This window comes from Podarcis gaigeae (assembly GCF_964106915.1).
Source record: "Podarcis gaigeae genome assembly, chromosome: 1".
NCBI lineage: Eukaryota > Metazoa > Chordata > Lepidosauria > Squamata > Lacertidae > Podarcis > Podarcis gaigeae.
The window spans coordinates 54,526,823-54,552,604 of record NC_139678.1 but is presented as its reverse complement, the minus strand read 5'-3'; the positions used below and the strand labels follow the sequence as shown (position 1 = coordinate 54,552,604).

At 42.4% G+C, this 25,782-nt stretch overlaps 1 protein-coding gene across 6 annotated transcripts in view; it reads right to left on the bottom strand.

Moving 5' to 3' along the window:
- The window catches only part of LRRC4C (leucine rich repeat containing 4C), a 616,943-nt gene that overhangs the window by 112,804 nt on the left and 478,357 nt on the right, over positions 1 to 25,782 (bottom strand). For 2 of the 6 annotated variants that reach the window (XM_083750675.1, XM_083750680.1), the window contains exon 1: positions 12,993 to 15,147. The exons of the other annotated variants lie outside the window; for them this stretch is intronic. The gene's annotated coding sequence lies outside the window, so the exon portion shown is untranslated. Of the gene's footprint in view, positions 1 to 12,992; positions 15,148 to 25,782 lie in introns of those variants that run through there. 6 annotated transcript variants of the gene reach the window in all.

Here is a 25,782-nt window from a genome sequence, read left to right as displayed (position 1 = left end):
CTGCAGCCATCTTTACTTATTCCAAGTCTCACCAATAAGCACACCCATATTTCATGTTAATAGCTGCCAAAAAATATAGGGTCAAGAACAGGGGGCGGCAACCTAAGGCCCATGGGCCACAAGCAGCCCATGGGGGTCGTTTAACTGGCCCATGGACCCCCACCGCCTTTTCAGGGACCCCCGTCACCCGCTTGGTTGGCTCCCGTGAACCATGATAAACCGGCCCAGAGCGGAGCGGGGACTGCCTTCTGTGATGCTGGCTGGCTTCCCATTGGCTGCAGGAAGTTCCTGCAGCCAATGGGAGGCTGTGCACGCCTCCTCTGCACCGGAGGTAGCGCCAGAAATAGTGTTTGCACATGCGTGCGTGCATGCGCACACACACTCAGGCCCACTGCAGCATCTGTGGGACTGTGAACCGGCCCAACCCACAAAAACTTTGCCAACCCCTGGTCAAGAAAGAAGGGTCACAAAAGGAGGAGATATAGCGATACCTATCCTAAAATGGTATAAAGACTCTGTTCACTTGCACAATAACCTTTCGATTTTACAAGGCTTATGCCAGCTCCCATGGTTAAAACTGGAAGATGATAGAGGTAACGACATTATGCTTTTATTCCCTTGTCAGAAAATGGACAACAAGGCACCAGAAGACATTATTAACCCCTTTCTAAAATCAGATTTGACCATATGGAAGCAATGGAGACTGAAACGTTTACCTTTTGATTCCCCTTTGGTTTCAATAACTGTTTCTTTCACACAGCAGCCAAATCAGCCTCATTTGCTACATGGGAAATGGTGGGATTATATAAACTCAGTGACTTCTGCACTGAACAAAAGCTCCTTGCAGCTGCAAAAATAAATTTTATATTGGGAGATATACCATGTCTCTGGTTATAGATACACCAGATTATACATTTTCCCATTAGGAAAGGGAATCATCTCCCAACTACGGTATATAAAAGCCTCACAAAATTGGCTACACTTCCTCTCACTTCATTAAAACTAAAACGGGGAAAATATTTTTTGAGAAGAATTAGAGGAACAACTCTGGGAACAAGCCTGGAATAAACTACCACTTGGATCAATCTCAATCAGAACTCAAGAAAATGCTTTAAAGATAGCACATTGTTAGTACATGTGCCCAGCTGGATTATATAGAATTAGTAATAACACATTCAATCTTTGCTTGCGGGAATGCAATTTATCTAGTACACACGTGGTGGCTTTGCCCCAAAATTATTCCCTTTTGAGAAAACGTTTTTCAAACAATTAATTGAACAATTGCTACAACCAGACCGAAAATTAGCCCTGCTATCTTATTTTACTCTTCAGATTAAGAACATAACCAATAAAGACATTGTTCTCCACTTACTAACTGCAGCCTGAGTAGCAAAAAAAATTACGGTAAATTAAAAATTAAATGTTGTTGTTGTTTTGAAGCCTGGATTTCACAAGTATGGGACATTGTGCTTAAGGACTAATTAACCATTTCACAAAAGGAATATTGATCTGGGAGGGAAAAGACTCACGCCTTCTATACAACATGGTATCCTTTTATTGACTTTGTTAAGACAATCAAACATGGCTTTCACCCTCCATCAACTTCTGAAACCTTATGGAGAGACACTTTCATTTGATTGCCTTTCTTGGAACGTCTCAAACTGCAACCTTCGGCCACTACTTTTCTTTCTTTTCTGTACAACTATTAAGCTCTGTTTTCCTAATATAGGTATGTTTTGTTACTTGAAAGTGACTATCAATTTTTTTAAAAAAGATAAAGCAGTAAAATCAAGAAAAATCCACAACTATACTTTTAAAAACATGCAAAAGTAAAAATACTGAAACAGATTAAAATTGCCTGAAGTTTCTAAGCATCTGGGTAGGCTGGTCTAAACAACGTTTTATCAGACGTTGAAAGAGTACTGTGAAGGCCTAAACCAGGTCTGTGTGCCAAACTCCAGCTCTTTAGTCCCTGTGCCACAAGCAGGGATGAGGAGATCAATCTATTCCCATATCAATCTGCAATTTTTCAAAAAAAGCATCATGACTACTGAAAGTAAGCTGGTTGATACAGTAGTGTCATTAGCCAATATTGACTGCTCTCAGCAGCCAGCCAGCCCCTGACAGACACACAGGGAAACAAACCATATTACTTTTTATCAGAATTTGGAAGGCTATTATGCACAGAAGAGGGAAACAAGTTCTTCCAAATCCTTGGTTAAAGGAAAAATAAGTTTTGGCAGACACTCAGAACCACACACAGGTGCTGAAATGTCCTGCCTAAACAATTTACAGGACTGAAATATAGGCAGACAAACTCTCTCATGCACACATGTTCAGAGTAATTAAGTGGATTATATGTTTTTCGATACTCCCATAATGTTATACCAGTACGTGGAGTGGGATATCAGAGCCACAAATTCTTCCATAAAGTCTAACAGCTCTGAAATCCATGCCACGGAGTAACTGAGTCAATAAATATGAGAAGTGTGGAGCAGTATTCCTCGGATTTGTACTAAGAGACATCCATGCATCAATGAAGATGAGCCAAAGTACTAGCATGCAGCCACCACTGCATGTGTGTGTGTATTTTTTTTTAATTATTGCTTTTTAGCTGTTTCTATTTTAGCTGTAAGCTACCTTCAGTGGAAAACAGTGATGAAACAATGCCACAGGTCTGTCCTAATCAGGAGAACTTGAATAGTTGCATTTATTGCTGAACAACAGAACTTACTATACAGGCACCCCCTTTGATGGGTTCCAAGTCATATTCTTATACTGCTGAAAAGACCAGCGAGCAGACAGAGAGGTCTCCACCCAGTGCCCATTACCTGATTTGCTTCCACATGCTGAACTCCACTTCACTGGAGCTGCTATCTGTCACTTGCTCATGTGCAACTGCTGCCTGAAATGTACACACCTCAGCTTAAGTTTTCTAATCAGAAGAAAGCTGGTCTGAGGTATAGCTCATCAAACAGGACTACTTTTCAAGAAGCTACAAGATACCCAAGGATTGTGGCTACCGTCATGTGTACTCAGCTTCAAATACCAGCAGTCCAAGGTGGAGTAAATGGTAATGTGTACACAGCATAAGATTCCAACTAGTCCCCATTGAGTTAAAGATGAAATCACATGGAGAAGGGAGGGGAGATCAGGCATGGCTCTTAAAGAGACAGTTGACACACAAGGTCCATTCAAACCATACCCAGGGCTTACTTACTTAAATATTCCTACACAGCCCTAATTGATCACACTCTACTTAAAGCAATTACTTCATTGCCTGTAAAGTGCTTTAATATAATAGTGCATGTAAAGGCTTGCTACTGCTAAAGTGCACCACACTATTTAAAGAATGCTTTAACAGCCTTATTGCGGAGACAACCCATGAGAAGAAAGAAAGCAAGGAAATCTGACAACCATACAGAAGATACTAGAGCTTAAATTGTTCACCAGCTTTCCCTTGGCACTATTTAGATTTAAGGAAGACACACATGTTTGCAATGATGCTCTCCGTAGTTTGCATTTACTTTGCATTATGTAATGCAAAATGTAAACACTCTGCAGCTGCAAAGGCAATGGAAAATTAGACCCACTAAGGTTCCATTGTCCTGTTGATACCAGAATGCTTCAGATAAAGAGACTTAGAGTACAGCCTGCAGCCCATTTGTCTTGCTTGCTGCAGTATTTAAAGAGATACAATTACATTCTACTTTCACATAAACAGTAGGGCTAAGCCAGCCAAGGAAGCACTTTTAAGCCACATTGATGTCAATAGGGAAATTGGGCCTAATGAAGTAGTATCTCTTACACTGAAACCCACGGGACTTCAGATTGTTCTCTGGATTGTGCCTAGCATGTTTTACGGATAGTTGTTATTTTGGGGTGATGCAATTGGATAGCAATAAGTAGATAGCAATCGGATAAGGAAGATAAAGGATGAGAGCAACAACTCATATTTCTCCTAGTACTGAAAATCACACACACTCATTAGAATAATGAAGAAATATAAATTGTTATCCCTACCACATTGTTCATCAGATACATTGCCAAATGTGAGCTAGTGCTCCAAACATCTTAAGAAGCTCAAAAAGTAATACAAAGTTTTGGAGAGCATGTAGTAACAGCAATAAGCTAGTTCCATCAACTAGGAGTTAGGGAAAGAACTGTGCAAAGATGTAAAGCATGAGTAGGCAAAGTAAGGCCCAGGGGCCAGATCCAGCCTGCGGACGGTCCGGGAATCAGCGTGTTTTTACATGAGCTTTTATTTTACATGTGTGCTTTTATTTAAAATGCATCTCTGGGTTATTTGTGGGGCATAGAAATTCGTTCATTTTTTCCCCTTCAAAATATAGTCCGACCCCCCTAAAGGTCTGAGGGACAGTGGACTGGCCCCCTGCTGGAAAAGTTTGCTGACCCCAGATGTAAAGCATAGCATTTGAAATGGAAAGGGAACCTTTAGAAGCAAGTATGGATAGCAGCTGATGGTTTGGCAACAATTGTGGTCTGGCCAGTTCTGATCTGTGACTACCAACAAGAAGGAATGACATCTGTCACGTTACTTTTCCCAAAACCAAAGATGCTTCACACATGTAAGCTCACTGCTTATGTTCAGTAATGGAAGTTTCAAATGCTGACTAACAAATGTTAATGAGCCATTATAGTAGCTCTGTGGTACAGCACATGGTCCCATGTTCAGTCCTGAGCATCTCTAAGTAGGACATGAAAAACTCCCATCTGAAACCCTAGAGAACTGCACAGTCAATGCCGTGTCTTTTTTTTTAAAAAAAGGAATAATTTATTTCAGTTATTTTTTAACAGTATCTGTATTTCACCCAATAACCAGCTTCTCACATTCAACTACAAGAAAACCAAGTGACAAATGATATTTTGACTGTCCCCCAAGTGGTTCTTTCCTTCCATTTCAGCTGATTGGTGCTTGTTTTGGCATCAACAGGCAAGTACAACAAGCAGGGAGGGATACTGGAATTGACTGTCCTTCTGAGCATTGTATGGCATCAACATGGTGCTGGAGCACTCTTATCTCTTATTGCCAGCCAGCTTAAAGGATGGAGAAGGGTTGCCTTTTCACCCTGGAAGCAAACAGGTGCTTCCTCGGCCGGCATTTTGGTGAGCAGGCCAGGTACAGCAAGAATCAAGTAAGGTTGTGCCAGAGTGGTGTCATTCAGAAATCATCATTATTTATTATGATAGATGGTGTTTCATTCCAACCTCTTTATACATTCTGGAGTACTAGCAATAAGGTTGTGGCCCTTTAAACCCATATCTTGTTTCATGGCCTTATCTCAAGACAAAAACAAAAGCAAGGGAAAGCAAGCATCAGTGAGATTTTGATTAGTTTACCTAAATGCAGCTATGTTACATAAGCTTAAAAGGAATTACATCGGGTTCCCTATTCATTACTGAGCCCAGTTCAAGATCTTAGTGCCTTCTGCTGGACTAATCTTCTCATAGCCTAAGATTGCAGGCAGAGTTCCTTTTCTATGTTCCACCTTTAAGAGGAGTGTATTATATAGAGTGAGCCTTCTCGGTGGTGGCACCACTCTGTGAAATGGCCTCCTGGCACTGACAATAGAATCTTTTCTTTTTTCTTTATGCTCTAGTTAAAAACCTTTTAATTTGCCCAGATATTTTGGAGGATAGTATTTTAGCTGATTGGATGGTTTTATTCCTCTTAAGGGTACTGTACTGCTGGTTGCTCGGTCCCTGCTCCTGCCAACCTAGCAGTTCGAAAGCACATAAAAGTGCAAGTAGATAAATAGGTACCGTTCTGGCGGGAAGGTAAAGAGTGTTTCTGTGTGCTGCTCTGGTTCGCCAGAAGCGGCTTAGTCATGCTGGTCACATGACCCGGAAGCTGTACACCGGCTCCCTCGGCCAATAAAGCAAGATGAGTACCGCAACCCCAGAGTCAGTCACAACTGGACCTAATGGTCAGGGGTCCCTTTACTTTTACTGTTGGTTTGTATTTCAACCCAACATGTCACTGCACAAAAACATGTATCATATTTCAGCCTATGCAATAAGTATTTTATTGTTTAGACCATCTTTATTCCAGACCTCACAGCTTAATCTTCTTTCCCCCCTCACAATAACTCAGTAAAAGAATAGACGTTTAATGGAAACCTTGTAAAAGATGACTGAATGATCAGAAATATTAAGCAAACTGTGCTCAAAGAATTTAAACTTACAGACTGATCCAATGCATATCATTTATATTGATGTCAGTAGAATTTACTGCCTAGTATGCTTAGGGCTATTGCCTTAAGACTTCAAAAAATGAAAGATGCTTGATAAACAATATCAGAAGCAACTGCCAGACACAAAGCACAACAGAACTTCTATATTTTGTGTGCAGAGGAAGTGATTTCCATGGATGCAGCTTTCTTTCTTTCCCCTAATTCTGCTCGACAAAATGCACCTGCAAAAACTTCTTCTACTGCAAAGCTATGTAAAATCTAAGAGCACAAAATAAAATATTGGGGGAGGGGGGACAGGTAAGTCCCACCCACATAATCAATTATGTGACAAGGTGCATGCAGACTATTTGAATGGCAATGCCCATCAACTTTGAGGGAGGCAGCCCCCTCAAATATTTTATTGGGGGCCAAAGACCCCTCGGCCCCTAGAAGTTGGCTTCTATGGCTAAGAGTCCTATACACCTGCTTCCCCCGACCTGGTGGACTCCTGTACAGCTCCCACCAGCATGATGGGACTCTAGATGGGTTTAATGGGAGCTGAAGTCCCAAACATTTGGAGCACCATGTTGGGTAAGTCTGCTATACACTGTCACATTCTAATTTCTAATAAATCAAGGGTCTGAGATGTTTGTTACCGATGAGTGCGTGGCTGAGGCATCACCAAACTGCAGCACTATACATTAGACTCCTCATAGAAGTATGAAGAACAGTCACCTATCAAGATTGTATTGAGTCTTTGATGTCCCTTTTAGCCCAGGCAAGATGAATACACACACTCTACGGTACTCATCTGCTAATTGCATTATAAAATAAGCCCTTCCCCACAAAAACTCAGGCCGCAATGAACTAGTCGGTCTTTGTAGATGGAAAATGTGTTTCCCAGAAAGGAGTCAATTGGAAAGAGAATTGAATCCTTCTTAACAACAGGATAACAGGGAAAGGAAAGCAGGATAACATGATATGGGAAGGGGGGCAGGAACATATCCACAAACTAACCATAACTATTTGATTACAATCCTATAGCATGCCACAGCAACAGGAGAGCCTCAATTACTACTGCAAAAGTAGTAGTAGTGCCCCATTAAGATATCTATTAAGATAAACACCAGGAGAAAGCTGCAGAAAGCCTCTTTGCTTAATATTATCACTTTAGCAGATTGCATTCAGGTCAATGACATTTGAATGTTTTCCAGTCTAGCATGCAGAAAGCCAACTGAAATCTCCAAGACCACCTGATATCAGCTTCCTCACTCTCAGACCTGACAAGGGAATTAATGAGCCGCTGCCTCGCATCTGGAGGTGATGACCCTGCTGATTGCATCGCACATGAGGGAGCCTTGTGTGCTGGGTCAAGGCTTGACACCTGTGGATGTAGGCAAAGGGAAAAGGACAAAACTGCCTTTGCCTAAGCAATAAGCTCCTCTTGTTGAGGGGTCCTCTGGTTCCCCATGTAGCATCTCAAATATGCAACATGAAATTTTCAGACAGTTATTTCTGAAATGTGTAAGGAAGAAGATGCAAAATGAATTTGGGGATGTCCCAGAACACTTCTTATGCATAATAAAATAAAAACTGAGAGGAAAAACCTGCCTGTCGTCTTTAGGCTTTATGGGGTGAAAATCCCATAAATTGCAAGTGCTGCATCATTAAAATGCTTCCTGGCTTCTGAAAGTTAAGCTTACACCAAGCTGCATGAATCCTGCTGCTGCAGGATAAATACTGAGAGATCCATTTGTTGAACAGCTATGTCCAGGCTCTGAATCTCTGTGGCTTTTCAAGACAAAGGAGCATTAATGGTTTCCTGTTTTTCATAGCTATGATTATAGATTAGGGGTTATCAGAGTAAACCAGGAACAAACAATACAAAAAACTCCATTAATTTTAATTCTAATTTTTAAAAAATGAAACAAAAACCAGTCAAACATATTGCAGCAAAGGATAAACGGACTTTCCTTCCATCTACAAGTACACTTTCCCATTCCCCCAACCCACAGTGATAATTTTGTTCCCTGGCTTGCAAAATCACAAGTGAAGGATCTTTTTATACGTGTTTCTGAATCTGCATTAAGCCTGATAGGCATTGTAGTCTGCCCAGAAGTTACAGGGATAAAGATTCAACCCACGCAGGTTTGCTGTTTCTAATTGTCAACAACAGCTACACTTCACTCGCCTGGAGCGATCCAATTAACATACCACCACTACAGAAAATATTGTAATATTTTCAGTGTCTCAGCATGAGGAAAGTGTCTCATACTCCTCTTCTGCTGTGGAACTTGAGCTCCCAGTTAGGGCTCTAGTCTAGAACATTAACAGTTTGGGATAGGAACAGGAAACAGGAAACCTTTTCTCTTTCTTCTTTTTGTAGTGAGTTCTGTATAAATATTTGTTGTTGTGAACCAGATTAAAAAAGACAGGAAGAAGGGAGACAAGCTCTTCTAGAGAGTGGGACACACACACACACACACACACACACACACACACACAAAAAAAACACATAACATGCCCTGAAATATCACTATGGCAACATTTATACAATGCACAGAAAAAACTGCAGCTTTCTGTATTTGCTTCCTTGGATACAAAATGCAAATGCCCCCTCTCTTGGTGTGTGTGTGTCTTTAAGCCTTTCTTTAGTCTGCAACAACATTATTTCCCATCCCCTCTCCTTTAATCAGTACAAATGGATCATATACATACTTCTGCCACATTAATAATCAACCACATATTAGCTAAGCAAACACACAGCCATCACTGCAGGAAAGTGAAATGAACAGCTTAGAGATTTTCTAGTAACATGTGTACCCTTTCTGCTGTTGCATGAGGGTTATGCAACACTATGAAAATTTACCAGTCAGTGCATAAAATATGTTGCCAGTCCTTTGATCAGTCTAGGAAAGTCAACAATTACCTTTTCAGGGAGAAAAGTTGCTTCCTTTTTGTAAGCTTAAAATAAATCACAGCCCAACATCACATCTCTCAGCTTTTTGCAAAGTGAAATAAATCCTGCTTAAAGAGAAAATGGGCTGTCCACACTAAAAGGTCTATTGCTATAAATAATGGCTTGCAGGATCAAGATCCCCATGGCTAGTAAACCACTGCCATTATCAATTAGCAATGTTGTTTCTCTAAAAATTAATTGAGTTGGTCTTTAAACAGGTACCCACATCTTGAGAAAAGGATCCACATAAATTCTGCTTACAGGATTTTGCATCACTGGTTATTCTTATTAATGGACCAAAAACCTCTTTAATGTGAAGACACATTAGTAGAAAGATATATTCTTACACTGCAGTTCTGCAGACTATACTTTCTCATTCAAAATGCCCTGTAGATAATTTTAACTCCCCCAAAATGCATATTTAATGCCTTACAGCAACTCATTCCTTATTCTAAAGGAACAAGAGGAGAAACCTTTGCAAAATTCAAGTTATAGCCTTCAAGTCCCTGATAATACATGTACATATCAGCATATATTGTATGCACACACTGTTTTTATACTGCCAATTTTTATGGAATGGAATGTAGAGCTATCTCATCATAAACTGCCCACATTTCCCCATAACTCAAAAGTATCAGGACAGAGATATGTAAATGCTATACATATATAGGACACAGAGAGAGAGAGAGAAGGGAGAAAAGGAAACTTTCTAAGATATATTCATAAGATAAACATATACTATTATGGTGTTGGATCTTTCATTGGCTTTCTGAAAAGGCAAAGCAAAGGACTAACCTTCTACCCAACAGAAACTACATACACCTCAGAAGTGTGAAACCATTGCTTCCAAGATTTTGATGGTAAATATTTTGCATCATTAACTATCAGGCGGCTAAGAATCATTTTCATTTTTAGATTAGCTAATCTTGGATCGTCCAAGACCAAGCACAGCAAATGAAACAAGCCTTTTAGAGCCAGTGCTTGTTCCTTTTCACTGGCAATTCATGCATTTCTTTTTTTATACACAAAATTGTTCCCTATTCACACACTCCAGGCTGTCACTTTCCTAGCTGCCTGATGTAATTGCAGAATTGCTTACCCCTTTATCCTGAAAAAATAGGAAGGCATCTTGGCTAATTATCAGATGCTGATGAATGTTGCACTTATATTCTGACACAGGCAATAGAAAACAGAGTCAGCCACATAAAATTTCCACTCAGGCGACTATGGAATCAGTGTTGCTCATCCAACATAAGGAAGGGGCAAATCAAGGTTTTTGAGCATGTTTTGGGTGCTTCCAACATTTCCCCGGAGCAATACTGGAATGCACACCTGAATGTCAAAGTCCCTCCCATTACAAGATGGAGAGTACTAAACTCCAGCCTGAGCCACATGCTTTTAGCTCCCATACTAACTGGATTTAGCATCTCTGCAAGCGCGCAGTCACTCCTACACAGCAGTGAGGTTTGTTCCTGTTGCATCCCCAGTTTGTGACTATTCCCACACACATACTTAGTGACATTTCAGGGCTTAGGTATTATCCTTGTAGCTTCTCTGGCCCAGCATGAAATAGTGATGGCAGTACCCTACTGTCAAATGGCAGGGTGGCTTTGCCTAATGATCTCTGATTTATGGGATAACAGCAGAGTGATCCTGTGGCAAGAGGATTGATTTTTCCACACTATCTTTGCCTTCTCCATCTCCTTTCGGGACTTGTTTGGCACCAGCATAATATCCATTCATGCTCCATCATTGCTGCCGCAAGAACTGTCCATAGCAGGACAGCAATTTATGACAGAATATGCACAGGCAGGATAAGGGGGAATCAACCAGTTTCCTAGATAGACTAATATATACCCCCCATGGGCACCAACAATAAATAATTGCCTGAAAACACAATTCAACTTGTTTAATTAAGGGAAATATGTAAAGAATGGAAGTGACTCTTTGCTGGGTGTCTTGTTAAAGGCATTGCAGGATTAGGACCCGATTCACAATTCCCTCCATGTGTATATGTGTTTGTGTTAAAAAATATCTGATGGACAACCTTGGAAGCTGGGTCAAAGGTTTGTTGCTTTCCAAGTAACTAACACTCAAATCAAGGGCCAAAGCAGGGGGATGCCTTTGAAAGAGAGATGCTCTGATTTCCACCCCCATCTTTCAAGCAGGTGATTCAAAGTATACCTCAGAATTATGTCTAATGCTTATGCTGCTGGGTAGGAGGGCAGGCAGTTGGTGAAGCAACTTCAGATGTGATTGCCCAAATAGAAAGAGGAGGAAAAATAATAACGAAGACTTCCATCTTCCAGTAAGAAAGAAACAAAGGACTGGGATTGGAGGGAGGGATGAAAAGTTCATTGAAGTCCTATATTTTCTCATTGCCCCCTACATCCATTTTGATTTGATTTACATTTTCACCTGAAGTCTTTCAGGGTTATTCTCTGCACATGGAGGCAAACATGGTAGTATGAGTCGCATGTGAAAAAAGGAGTCACATTTAGCAAGAAGGTAGTGGTGCACACAGGCAAGGAAGGCAAAGCAAAAGAGACGGATCCCTTTATGGAAGAAATTGCCCCCAACTTTTCTTGCCATTCCACCGTAAGTCAAGCTAAATCCTGGCTCTTTTCTGATTTTGCTTCCACGCTCTACATCCACATACAGATGAGATCTTATCCTTTGGGGAACAGAGAGTTAGCATTCTTAAGTGGACAGGTTATCCAGCCTGTGCTTCCCAGCTTCAATTTCCCCATCAAAGAAATAGGCCACAATTATTGGCTCCCCCACCAAGTTAGGTGAAGACCAGTCAACACCAATGCACTGTTGGCATTGGCACAGTGAGGGGTGAGGCTGCGATCTCAGGCACACTTACTTGGGTGCAAGTCTCCTTGAACACAGTAGGACTTATTTCTGGGTAAACATGCTGGGGATCAAGCCGTTGCCCCCTGCCCCCCAGTCCTAAAGGACCCGCTGAATCCAATGGGCCTCTCCTCCAGCTAGAAGTCGGAAAGCTGAATGAGCTGCAAGCAATCACAGAATTACTAATAGTAGCTGAGATCAGATAGTGACGTCTCTGCTGATGGACCCATAATCTCGCTGCCAAAGGCATGTCCTGGGGGAGCAAGAAGGATTTACCCAGCAAACCACAGCCAAAAGGAGCTAAGAGGTGTAGAACGGAGTGCGCTTGTGGTGTGTTTGTATTTGGGGGGCAGCTCCCTAAATTCTCTTCCCTCAATCGCCTTTTGTAAGCCATGGGATGCCAAAGGCACAGCCTCCTTTTTCCCACCTGCTCGCCTTATTACCATATTCCCACGTTCATACACCATGTCTGCCCCGCAAGGTCTGCCAGGATGGTGTCCTTTACATAGGATCCCTTCGATTTCCAATCTCCGTCTTCCCCAAGTCTCTCTCTCTCTCTCTCTCTCTCTCTCTCTCTCTCTCTCTCTCTCTCTCTGTGTGTGTGTGTGTGTACGTACATCAAACTCCTCAGGCTGTCATGAGAGACCTGGCAGCCTTCGGCCAGTGAGCGAATCAAGCAACGCACCGTCACACACTGCAGGGGCTTTCCGAAGGCAGAATCCCTTCTCAAGGCACAGGCATCACCCAGAGAGCCGCAACGTCGGAGCAAAGCTCGCTGGCACAACCTCCCCCCCCCCCCCCGCAAAGAGAGAAAACATTAAGCTAGGATGGAGTTTCGCGGTTGTCCCCCCAGCCCAGCCAACCACCCCCAACCCCAAGCGGGGGGGGGGGAGAGAACCCAGTTCAAACTCCATCACATGTGTCTAATGGCAGGCAACAAGACACGGGAAGCAGAAAGCGAGAAGAAGAAAAATGGCACTCACTGTCTTTGAGAAATCGCCCAGAAGGAGGGAAATATCCAGAATGAAATTCCGATGGGGAAAAGGGGGGGGAAAGAAAAAAAAAAAGAAAAGAAAGGTGTGGGGGGAAACAAAGGGGGGGAAACAGAAAAAGACCACGGAGGGCAAAACTACATCATTTCGGCAGCAAATCCAATTTGACGGAAAGGAAAAAAGAAAGGAAATTCAATATCCATCTGCAATTTTCCATCTAGAGTTCAGTCCAGGCGGGCTCGGGCTCCAATCCACCGCGAGTGGGCTGCTTCCGCGGCACCTTCCTTTACATGGTGCGGCTCCCTGCTCGCCTCCCCCCGTCGCTCTTAAGGACGTGGCTACTGCTTCAAATGTCCCCGCGTCTCTCAACTTGCGCCTTCGTCGTCGGGGGCCGAAGCGAGGCGGGCAGCTGGCTTCTCTCTCCCGCTCGCTGCTCAAAAAGAGCAAGCGGAAGGTCAGGTCTCTCCGCGCCGCGGAGGGGGAGTCTTTCTCCTCGGAGAAACTTTTTTATTCCAGCCTTGGATCTTCTCCGGGGATGCTGGATCCTCCCCGCCGGCCCCCCAAACTCCCCTTTTCTTCCAATCCTCAGCCACCTTGGAATCCCTCTCGGTGGGAGAGAAGCGTTTTTTGCTTCTGCGGGAGGTTTCCCTTGCTGCCGCCGCCACCACCACCACCACCAGCAGCAGCAGCGGCAGCCCCGTCTGTCTCAAACGGCCGCTGTTTGGTTTAAAAACACGATTTTGTTATGTCTGCTCAGCTCCGGCCAAGCGGCTCCTTCTCTGCGAGCGGATCCATGTGCGTCCACGTTACATCGGGGGTTCCCACGGCCGCGCTTCCCGTGTCTCCCCCTCCGCCCTCCACCGAGGCGCGTCCCCTTGCAACATCTGAAATTATTTTCTCAGAAACGCCAACTTTGGGGCTCTTCTTTTCTTCTCTCCCTCTCTGCCCCCCCTCCGCTGCTCTCACGCTCTCCCCCCTCGCCGATCCCAGGATCTGATTAGATTTCCAATCACAACCCAGTGCGCAATCGGATTTCTGATTTCAGCCAGGAGCAAACCAGCAATCCGGAGCATCCGCGTCTTCTCCTCGCCAAACTCTCCGCGTTATTATATCCGTTAGCCTTGCCTCCAACTCCTCTGCATTCCCCCCTCCCAGAATCGCACATCAAATGCAAAGAGATGCTGATGGTGGCGGCGGCGGCGGCGAGCTTGTTGGCGGCAGGAGGAGAAAGCAGGAAGAGAGAGAAAAAATTCCCACCAGCTGTTAAGAATCCATCATCATCATTTATTTATTTTTAAAGGAGAGTCCGCTCCCAGGGTGGGTGGCTTCGAAAGCCCCTCTCTCCTTGCACGTCCTGCTATTGCTTCCCGATCCTTCCCGGCGTGCAAACTCCCCCTGCGGGAGGCGTCCTCTTCTCCTCCGCGCTGGATTTCACCAGCCCAGGGCTTCCCTTCCTCTTCATTTCGCCTCCCTCTCCATCTTTGCACAGCCAGCCTTTCCAAGACCGACGATGCCCGTGATCAAGTTGTTCTTTGGGAATATGGGGTGGCTGGTGGGGGGGGGGGTGGGGGGGAGAGAGAGAGGCGCGCGCGCGCACTCCAAACACCCTTAAAATAAATGTAAAGTGGGGGCGGCGATGATGATGGCCGTGACGGGAGGGGGCTGTTTTCCCTGGCACCCCCTCCGCTCCCCGCCCCCCACCGCCGCCTTCCTCCTCCTCCTCCTCCTCCTCCTCCTCCTCCTGCAATTTCGCGGCAAGCCAAGCGAGGAAGGCGATCTGGCGCCTGGCTCTCTATCTTAGCTCCACAAGTTGGACTCCGCGCCCGCGCAGCGGCGCTGGGCGGTTCTCCCCGCCTTCCGGCACATGTCAGTCCCGCTGGCACATTCCTGGGAGGAGATCGGACGCGGCTCCTTGCAGCCCTTCCATCACTCGGTCACACAATTGGGCGGCTCGCTCTCCGCCCTGCCAGCAGCTCCGCCTTGATCTCTTCCTCCCGCCTCGGGGAAGGAAAGGAAGAAGCCGGAGATCCAGTTGCAGGCAGCGCGCTCCGCTCTTTCGCCTTTTGCGCTATGCAATGGCACCCCGAGATTTGGAGAGAGGGCCCCGGGCCAGCCTTATTGCTTACAAGCTTTCCTGCTCTCCGTCGATCTCCCCACCCCCTTTACCTTCATCTCTCTACATCCCCCCCCCCCCTTGTGATCAGTAAAATACAATTACCCAATTACCTCCCATCATCTTAGCACTGATTGGTCAATTGCATTAGCACTTGATGTCAGGACAAAAGGCGCTCCTGCGATAGGGCACTGCTGCCACCCGGCGGAGAGCTGGGAAACAGCCTTGGGTCTGTTAACCTCAAGGAAACTTCCGAAAGTGGGGAAGGAGTAATTGAAAAACAAGGGCTCATCTTCAGGAAAGGAATGTCAAAACTCATTTTCTTAAAAGCCTGCCTGCAGTGTTCACAGGTGCACGCCTAGCCACGGAAGGGGGGGGGGCGCAGGGGAATTAGCCAAGGAAAATGAGAGTGCACAAGGCATGTTGATGCTTTCCTGTCAGATCTCTCTCTCTCTCTCTCTCTCTCTCTCTCTCTCTCTCTCTCTCTCTCTCTCTCACACACACACACACACACACTTTATTTACAGCCCCATGCCGTACATGCTTACTCAGAAGCCAGCCTCACTTTCTTCGACAGGAGTTTCAAGTAAACGCAAATAGGATTGCAGCAATAGTCTCATTAGGATAGTCTCTCAGTGGTTTCACATCCACCTCTACCCAATGTAACAAAGAAATATAAGCCATCAAAATCTCTTTAAAGGCCTTCAGATCATGGAGATCAGTGGAAGGTTCAGTAGGGAAGGCTAGCGCTAAAGCTGAGATTGCATGCCCCAGGGACTGCAACTCCCATTATCCCTGACCATTGGATATGCTGGTTGGGGCTGATGGGAATTGGAGTCTAACATCTGGGGGGCAACAGGTTCTCCCTTTGGGATCCAGATATGAGGAAGGAGAGAAGGGACTTGCTCTAACCCAGACTTCTGGGAGTAAGATGACACGGTACTGCATGTTTCACTGGAGTTGTTACAAAGAAGGAGACCTTCAACACAGTCCTTCTACAGAACTGGTGGACTTGTTCCCACCCCGATGTTTGCTCAACAAACTCCTATCAGCCTCAGACAGCATGTTCAATTGGCAGCGATACTGGAAGCTGTATAGTCCATCAACATTTGGAGAGCTACAGTTTTCTTATCCTTATTCCAGGACATGATCACCATCAGAGTAGTACAGCATCTCCCCAAGTTCCCAGTTAACATTTAAAGTTTTCTTTCTGAATATATTACAGGGAATGTACATTGAATGGTAAATATGCATAACAGCTAGTCATTGTGCACATTTACCGGGCCTCACTGAAAATGTGCATATAATTTTTCCAAAGTGAGGGAATGCTGAACATTTTCCAGTCACCATAACACACTCTCCAAAAGACCTTGAGGAATGTGCATATATTGATGAATTTTGTCTATTCTCTGGCTATTTTGCATAATCCCCAACAGGGGTTGGGCAGTGCACATGTCTTAAATGTTTTTTGTACATGCTCTGGGCACATATATTTAATTAATATTTATTCAAATTATATCCCTTTTCCTCCAAAGGAGCCTTTTTTGCAGCTCAACCCCCTTTTCACCACTTCCAAATGTTCTCTGAATTATTTGTTAAATTTAATAAATAAAAAACAAAAATATTTATCTGGAGCCCCACCTTTCTTCCTGCTGATCATTGGATGGTATGTTGTGGGTAGTGTAAGTTTACGCAGTGGGTCAGAAGCAGCCTGGAGAGTGCAGATTGCACTCAACAAGAAATAGAAGAAAACATGCTTATTGGATACTATGTTTGCTCACTGGACAATGAATATACTGCCCGACGAGTGTATAAAATGCAGTCGAGATATGCACCTTCCCCAAAGCCTGTTGGGGGATGGTGCATAATGTTCAGAAAATGGACAAAATTGAGTCAAAAAATTGGAGATTATATATATTTGACCAGGAAATGTGCACAATTCCCTCTTCGTGGAAGAATTATGCACACATAATCCATGGAAGCAGATGAATATGCATAGTGGCCAGTTTTATGCACATCATACACTCAATTTACACATGAGAGAACCAAGTGAATGATAACCAAACAAATATATTGGGTCCTTCCCCCCCCCCCCCGCTTTCTCTCAGCCAATTGGGATCAGGCAAAAACTGATCCCAGGAGACACATGCCAGCTTCCTTCTCCTGACACAACACACATGGCTGTTGGGCTTCATCTTACTTACCCCAAACTTGGAGCAGAAAAACATTTCAAACACCCCCACATTTGTGTTACTTTTTCAGGAGTGTGTGGGTTACTGCTAAGCTGAAGTCTACTGAAGAGGGGTCTGAAGAGGTAGGGAGTTGTTCCACAGAACATAGTTTGCCCTAAGCATAAATTGTTCATCATAGCAGGAAGTTCCAGAGCCGCAAGCTTCAGAACTTCTTCTTTTTTTTAATGTTTAACATTCAGCATGCAGAAACAATTGAAGACTGAGTATCCAAACTTGATGAAGTTTCACACATCGTTAAAATTTTCAAGGGTGGACAGGGACTGGGCAATCTCCCAGTTGACTCATGCATAGGGGAAGTCTTCAGAATCAAAAGCTGCTGCTGAAAGCCAAGCATATCCGAATATGATTCATTCCACTCCTGCATGCTTTCCTCTCAAAATTAAGCAGCCAACTTTTCTCTTTCTTCCCAAGTCCTGTTATTCCCTGGAGTTAAACCAATGAAAAAAAATATTATATGCTATATATCATTCTCTTTCAGCTCCCCTTTAGATAGATAGATATAGGTAGATATGTAAATATGGTTGATAGATACTGATATTGCTATAAGAGTCACTGGATCTATGCCCACTAAGTGCATTGAGTTTCACAGGAATTTACTCCCAGGTTAAGTAGGCATTGGATTTCAGCTTTGCTGTTTGAATTCTTCCCAGCTACAATATTCCATGTTTTCCTAGTATTTGAAAGTAACTAATGTTGAGGTGAATATGAAGTTAATGGATAGAATAAATTAATAAGACATCATCAAGGGAGTAGTCATTGTCATACTCCAATCCAGATTAGATCACAGATTTATGCATAAACCATTGAAATAAATGGGACTTTAAAATGTTAAATCTTGCTTAATCATGCTAGGGCTGCAATCCTAACCATATCTCCTTAGAAGTAAGTTCCACTGAATGCAATGTTTCTTGCACCCATGTAAGTGGGGTTAGGATCGGAGACCGGAAAATTTGTCTGTGTTTGAGTGCTGTCAAAATGCATTTGTATGGCATTATAAAAAGAAAAAAGGGTTGAGGGAAAGAATTCCACATGCATGTCCATTTCTCTTGAAAACAAGATAACAGCATTTAATTTGGAATATTTTATTACAGAAAAATATATTTTGCCTTTTTTCAAGTTGCAGTTAGTTTAAACACTTTCAAGTGGAATTGCTTTGAAGCTATGATCTAAGGGGCTAGTCATTTAACTTTCTCTGGTTTATTAGTTGATAAATTATAATAGCCATATTAAAAATAATAAAATTTTAAAGTGGAAATTAAAGCCTTAGTCTCAGCATATTAGAGCTCTGATATGTGTTTAATCATATCTATTTCGTAGACTATATTATCTCTATTTTTCAGTGTATATATTCCAGAACTAGTTAGAAATTCACACTCTAAATTGCAGCAATATTAAGGATTCCTAAAATGTATATTTTTGGCAAAGTTAAAAGGAATATTAGACTGTATTCAGAGCTGTGCTGTAGCTACAATTTGAGATTTAAATGAGACTCCTAAAAGCTGTGACTCCCTTTAAAAAAAGAAAGTTGCTGGGAATCACAAGTGGGGAGAAAACTGTAGCATTTATCTTGAACTTTGGCAGTATTCATCCAATTCTGCCCCCAAATAGCCATTTCGTTTTGGAAATAAACATTTTAGACGTGTCCAGCACACACATGCAAAAACCTATTTGCCTGTAATTTGGCAGACATTCTCCACTTAGACAACCAATTTAGCTGAAACTTTCATCCACTTCTGTCAAAAAGAAGTGAAGTTATAGCCATATTTTTTTTTATTTCTCTGTAGTGAATGGGTTGGGTGGAATGAAGCAGTCTCAGACCTCTGAGTCCAGTCAAGCTGCCTCTGAATGCTCTGAGCTGAGTCATTTTTACAAAGTGTGAAACTGGGGCATGATTTCAATCTCGTGGTCATCACACACAGCCCTTGGTCACAGATTTATAAAGTGATTCAAATATTATAGTCCCCCCCCCCCAATGGGGAAAATCCACATTTAAAACTGAATTTGATTTAAGTGCCCTGGCTTCCTCACAAATAATCAAGGAAATGTTAATACTGGTGGTATAAGGATGTATGGGATAATTATTGTGGAGGATTATTGTAATTTCAAGGAGATCATGATCTGACATGGTCAACCTTTCCTTCTTTGGTCTCTTCCTAACTCTCCTATCTGTGTTTCATTACTTTCAATATCCCTTGTGAAAAGGTCTTTGATGACACTGGTCAGCAAAGCCTTTTATGTATAGCCTGGCATTTTTGTCTTTTGATGTAAAGTAGCTCTGGTTGAGCCTGTATTAGCCCAACAGGACACAGGTCTATAAAATATCTGGTTTGGGGGCATGTCAGTCAGAAGCTCAGCAGTGGCCACAGTGCTTCTCTGTGGCAGATTGAAGCGCTGCTTGGTAATGTATATTTTGCTTGCTATTTGGGAATAAAATCTTTAATCTTCTCACCCACTTGCATTTGTATTGCTTCTGAATCTAACTTTAAAAGACCCATCTTGCATTTGGCAAAACAACGGGGTGCGGGGAGTTACTATTACTTAGGTCAGAACTTCCCAAACTTTTCCTCTTCTAGGCAACTTGAAAATTGCTGCCTGCTACAGCTACCATAACATACTGTGTTAGAAGCTGTATGACTTTTATTGCATGTTTACAGACATACTGCAGTCTGGGAACCCCTAGTTTACTGCAGGTAAAATCTGTGGTTTATTTGTCTGGTTTTTCTTCCTAGAAGCCTTGGGAAGAAGGAAACAACTTTGGGGTCTCCAACTGCTGGAATGTAGCAGATAATTGTCATATAAAGCACTCTGATGTTAAACTTGCCAAACACTTCCATTGTATCATATAGTATCACTAGGAGGTTTTGCCCATCAAATCAAAGGATTTTGGATCTGGGCCACCCAGGTTGTATCCTATTTTTTCTTCCCTCAAGACAAGAGGCAAGTAAAGGAGCTACTTTCCTAGGAAGCTGCACTGGGGATGGGCAAATGTTCAGAACTCACACACATTGTGGAAATCTTCCATGAACCAGAGGGCTTCAGCTTTTATTACACATTATTGGCCTATGAAAACTGTAAGTATATTGCAAATGCCAGTCCTCATATGGCCGATGTCAACTTCTCGAACAATTAGAGAATGAGTTGAGGAACTGGGAATGGAAGAAAACACCACAAAGGGTGTTTGCATGGAATTCTGCCTTTAGAACATGACAGAAACTTATTGTGAAGGATCAGTCTTACTGGATAGCTTTTTGGGAAGGAACCAAGCAAGTCTAGCAATGGGTCTCCATGCCCAAGACAGCTGGTGTAGGACAGAAACTTGCCCTTTCCAATAACTCTCAGTGACTTCCTCTCTCCCTCTCTCCATATATATACCTGGCTTTACAACTGATAAGCTCAGTTAAAGGATTTGTCTCCCCGGTCCCGATTTGTGCCTGCTAAGCTCTATAAGTAGCTTCTTCCTAACAAATGCTCTGCTCCGTGAAAAGTTTTCACTCTCCAGCTCCAATCAATTCTGTTATTATGTGATTGTGGCAGTGTTTGTCCAAAATTCTCCTTCCCTTTCCCTTCTCTGGATCATGGCATTGCCACGGTTTCCCAAATGAATGTAGAATAATGAGGATGAGAAGTTCATTTTAGAATAAATTTGCTAGTTCCAGAGCTCTGTGCAGAAGTGCCTGGGAAGTTGCATGTGACTTGTATTTCATCTAACCTTGAATTAAGCTATTAAGCCCCCATTTCAGGTATCGTCTGGTTAGGAACAGAGAACTATTTCCTGGGAAGGAAAATATTAAAATGCTGCAGATGCTCCTTGTTAACTTGATTCCAATCCCCACAGAGCCTTTTTCTGTTTGTTTGCTTTTGCAGCCGTCCAGCTGGGTTAACAGCGCAAGTCTCAGTCAAGAGCAACAATTTGTGATAGAAGATGCCTGCATTTTACATCCATTCTTTTCAATAGGAGGCAGATTGCTTCATTGAAATGTCTGATGATCGTTGGAAAAGAAGCTAGTGGCATCTGTGCATCTTTTGAAACTGTGGTTGATGGAGCATCTCACAGTGGAGAACAATAAGAAGCTGTGAATGTTACATTCCAAGTTCATTCTTCATATATGACAATGGTCACACTCCCCCTCTACATGGGAATAATCTCACCAGTCATATATGGGGAATATCACATTTATAGTGTTCCTTACTAGTTGCTTTATTTTTTAATAATGAAAAAGAGTATAGCTGGTGATTGAAAGAGTGAAATTACCGTTGTCTCACTTCATGTCATGCTGGTACTGTATAGATATTTGGATTGTGATCCTCTCCTAAATTATTCTGCCCTAATTTCTTCCTTCAAGGCCACTGCTGTGGGAAGTAACCATGGCTGTGCTCACATTAGCATCTTAAAACACACTGAGGTTGGGATTATTTATTTTGCTTGTTTCAAATCACATCCATTTGTCATTGTACACACCAGTATGATTGGATTGTCTGCTGTCTGTCTACACCGGGGCAGAGAGGGAGCATAGAGGTCTTCATATATGGTTAACATTTACAAAATGGATTGGAGCTCATTTGGGGGGAACTGCCTCCAAATGCAGTATTTCATCATCATCATCATCATCATCATCATCATCATCATTATTTACTTATACCCCGCTCACTCTGGGCAGCTTCCAAAAGAATATTAAAACACAATAAAACATCAAACATTAAAAACTTCCCTAAACAGGGCTGCCTTCAGATGTCTTCTAAAAGTCAAATAGTTGTTTATCTCCTTGACATCTGGTGGGAGGGCATTCCATAGGGTGGGTGCCACTACTGAGAAGGCCCTCTACCTGGTTCCCTGTAACCTCACTTCTCGCAGTGAGGAAACCACCAGAAGGCCATCAGAGTTGGACCTCAGTGTCCGGGCTGAATGATGGGGGTGGAGATGCTTCTTCATGTATTCTGGGCTGAGGCCATTTAGGGCTTTAAAGGTCATCACCAACACTTTGAACTGTGCTCGGAAAAGTACTGGGAGCCAATGTAGGTCTTTCAGGACTGGTGTTATACGGTCTCAGTGGCCACTCCCAGTCACCGGTGCCGCATTCTGGATTATTTGCAGTTTCCAGGTCACCTTCAAAGGTAGCCCCACGTAGAGCGCATTGCAGTAGTCCAAGTGGGAGATAACCAGAGCAGACCACTCTGGCGAGTCTGCAGGCAGATAGGGTCTCAGCCTGTGTAGCAGATTGAGCTGGTAGACAGCTGCCCTGGACACAGAAACTACAGGGAGGGATGTGGATAGTAGTTAACATCATGTACACAGCATCAAAAGCCAGTTGTGGGAGAGCACTGAATGAAGAGAAAATGGGAGTGTGTACAAAACCCCAGAGATCCAGGTTCACCCTGTCATCAAAAATCTCTCTGTGTTATGGGTGCTGTAAATAAGGGCTAAGTTAAGTGTTACATAAAATGCTAGGCCACTGGGAAAATGCACTCCCTAGATTAAATTGGTTGGCAAACTGCATCACAGGATTTTGTGATTCACATCTGATTCACCAGCTGTGGCCGTTCCTGAATAGAGATATCCTGGTCTCAGTAATCCATGCTCTGATAACCTTATAATTGTATTATTGCAATGTGCTCTCCAAGAGACTACTCTTGAAAATGATCCAGAAGTTCTGGTATCACAGAATGCCACTGCCATGAGGCAGAGTGAGGTGAGGCCATACAATGCCTATGTTGAAAACACTGCAGCCGTCTGTACTGGGTAGTTGCTGGGATCAATTGATTTAAGTATGCAAAGCCCTAAATGGCTTGGGGTCCAATTACTAATACTAATAATAATACTAATGATAATAATAACAATATCTTTATTGTCATTGCCCCCTCTCAGGGACAATGAAATACTTGGCTGCTCCAACCACCTAGGTAGGGCACTCCACACAAAATCAAAACAACTATAAAAACACTAATTAAAACAATACAATACAGTATACTGAATATTTCTCAAGATTTTGGAAATTGGTTTGGAAATGGGGGAAAATGTTTTTTCTTTTTTCTTTAAGCAAGGATACAGAATCATGGCCAACAGGAAATGGGACTGAAATATGTGGAATTGGGTATAAAGCAACAAAGATCTAACAAATAATTATGGATTACCCTTGGAGAGAACTTCACCATACTGGATCAGAAAAGGACAATGATTGACATTTAATGAAAATAAACATTGAAGAGCTTCTTTTGGCCTTTTTTGGGGGAAAGATGAACGTGAAAGGACTGGGAAGTGATGGGTTGAAGATGAAGGCCCTGTGCAAGAGGCAGGGTAAAGAGGATCTCTCAGGCTGAGGGAAAAGGGCAAAGCTCCCAGGTGAAAGTTGGGAGGGTTCACTCTTCCATGTGTGAAATAAGGGTTAAGATGTATATTTGACAGAGGCCTTTGCCATTTCCTTTTATTCTTATTTCTCTTCTTCATTTCCTTCTTTTCTTTATTTTTGCTTTTTTATTTTTCTTCTCTAGATTAGTGTGATTTTTATTGTATTTTATGTTGAAAACTTTAATGAAAAATTCATCATAAAAAAATAATCCAGCAGAATGTGCTCAACACTGGCTTCACTTATATTCTTTTTTCTTTTTTACAAATGCAGTTGCAATTATCTTCCTATTAACTGAAACTTAAAGTGAAGAACAAATCAATATAAATAATAACTAGAGTTTATTTCAAAAATATGTTTATCTAACAGAAGCAATGAATTGTCTGATAAAATATTATCACAACTGTAGCTAAGGAAGGATTTGCATGCCCTAGAACAGCAATAAACCAAGCAACACTTATCCCATGAAGGAAAAGTTCTCAGTGGCTGGATTATGATAATTCAACAGAATGCCATAGCAATTTATTGCATTGATTGGAAGCAAAGTGCACCACAGTTTCTGTATAGCATGGGGGGGGGGACTCCCCACACCCTAATAATACAGTCCTAATAAGATCTGCAACTGTGACATCTGTGACTCCATGGATCTCTTCATAAACACACCCACAACCCAACTGGTAGTTTAACCAGATGCCTCTTATACGACTGTCTGTCTTCTCTCTTTCTCTCATATATATGAGTGTGTGTTTGTGTGTGTTTGTGTGTGTGTGGTGTGTGTGTGTGTGAGAGAGAGAGAGAGAGAGAGAGAGCCGTAAAATGGAATCACCCACACACTATATCATCTATCATATATCTGTCTATCTCTTTTATCTATCTATCATCTATCTATCTATCATCTATCTATCTATCTATCTATCATCTATCTATCTATCTATCTATCTATCTATCTATCTATCTATCATCTATCTATCTATCTATCTATCTATCTATCTATCTATCTATCATCTATCATCTATCTATCATCTATCTATCTATCTATCTATCTATCTATCATCTATCTATCTATCTATCTATCTATCTATCATCTATCTATCTATCTATCTATCTATCTATCTATCATCTATCTCTATCTATCATCTATCTATCTATCTATCTATCTATCATCTATCTATCTATCTATCTATCATCTATCATCTATCTATCTATCATCTATCTATCATCTATCATCTTCTGAATAATGAAGGGAAATAAAAAGGAAAGGAAAAAAATTCAAATCATTATTGAATATGATAATACTGCTTGGCTCCACAGCATATCTACACAAGTTTTATGGCAACACAGCATATTCCTGCTGCAGGAATTGTATGGATAAACATTTGCTATCACCTGACTGTGGAGGGTGTGAAGTAGTTTTCAAACTACAGAAGCATTTCTTCCTACTATCCTTGTATCCTCTGAGCTGAAGCATAACAATCTAATATAATAATAAAGATGTTCCCCACCCTTCATCAATCTTGCCATCTTCACTATTCACTAAGCTACAGGGATGGTCTGAAAATTGTTTTGATGTGTTCTCTTTGGTGCACACAAAAGATTATCCATGTTTTGATATGTCGCAGGAGTGCAATGCATTGTCAGACGGCTTTTGAAAATTTAAGTTTTGTTAATTTTTAAATTTTCCAGCTGACAGCAAGCAATCTATTGATTATTCCCTTTCTCGGAGTGAGGGCAGAGTAGAAGAACAGAGACTGAGAGTGAAAAATGTGGTTGAAGCTTATTCAGTGTTGGTATTGCGGAGAGCAAAGATTCAGATCCCCAATAGCCTGAATTGAGGCAATAACCTAGCCCATATGCTGGTGAAATATTAAGGGGTGAAAGGCAGAGTCAAGCCCACTGCTGTTGATATGCCCCAATGCCATCAGTGAATGCCTTGCATTCCTGGCCAGCAAACCACAGAACCCAACCACAATAACAAGTTCACTCCAGGATTCAGTTGGTTACTGTTTCACCTCCCCTGTAGGAAACTTTGTGTTCTTAGATAACAGCTTACTTTTCACCAGTAGGAGATGGGGTCA